Below are 698 nucleotides of genomic sequence, written 5' to 3'. Positions count from 1 at the left end.
ATTAATTGGTAATACATTATCAATATATGAAATGGTTCTGGTTTAACTACCAGTTCTTCCTCACTGAGTCTCTTCATGTGAAATGGTTCTGGAATGATTAAAGGAATAAGGGTGCTATTCACCTTAGGGTCAGCATCTCTTCTGTGGCGCTGGCTCTGCATTATCATACTGGTTCTTTGTTGTCCACTCATCTATTTTTGCTTTCATTTCTAGTCCCTGTCACAGTATGAGTCAGGCCACATCTTTCTTTTCTTTTTTTTTTTTTTTAATGGAACTCTTCACGAATTTGAGTGTCATCCTTGCCCAGGGGCCATGCTAATCTTCTGTGTAACATTCCAGTTTTAGCATATGTGCTGCCGAGCAAGCACAGACTGTTTCTTTCTAGATGGGGTGTTTCCATGTATTACCCCTGCTCTCCTAATTGGGAAATAAAGCTCTCATTTGTATGTTGCGGTAGCTCAGGCTCTGGTCCTATGATTTTTCTTCCTCCATCATCTTCCTCTCTTTTATTCTTTCTTCTCTCTCTCCATTGGCTCTTTTCTCACCAGCAAATATTTGATGTTTAGATACACTTAAGACGTATCCATTTTAAGAACAAACAAAAGTAAATAAAGTACCTTGACATTTGTGCCTTTTTAGGTAAGATTTCTTCCTCCCTTTCTTGGCCAGGTCACTTGAAATACCAGTCTACCTGGAAT

The 698-nt window shown here is 39.0% G+C and overlaps 1 non-coding gene across 1 annotated transcript; it reads right to left on the bottom strand.

Annotated features, from left to right (window-relative positions):
* Nucleotides 1–262: 262 nt before the first annotated feature.
* On the bottom strand, nt 263–368 carry LOC123324956. Its single transcript, XR_006540133.1, has one exon. It is a non-coding gene; the product is annotated as a U6 spliceosomal RNA (small nuclear RNA).
* Between the last annotated feature and the right edge of the window lie 330 nt (nt 369–698).

This window comes from Neomonachus schauinslandi, chromosome 5, assembly GCF_002201575.2.
Source record: "Neomonachus schauinslandi chromosome 5, ASM220157v2, whole genome shotgun sequence".
NCBI lineage: Eukaryota > Metazoa > Chordata > Mammalia > Carnivora > Phocidae > Neomonachus > Neomonachus schauinslandi.
This window is presented reverse-complemented; position numbering and strand designations above follow the sequence as displayed.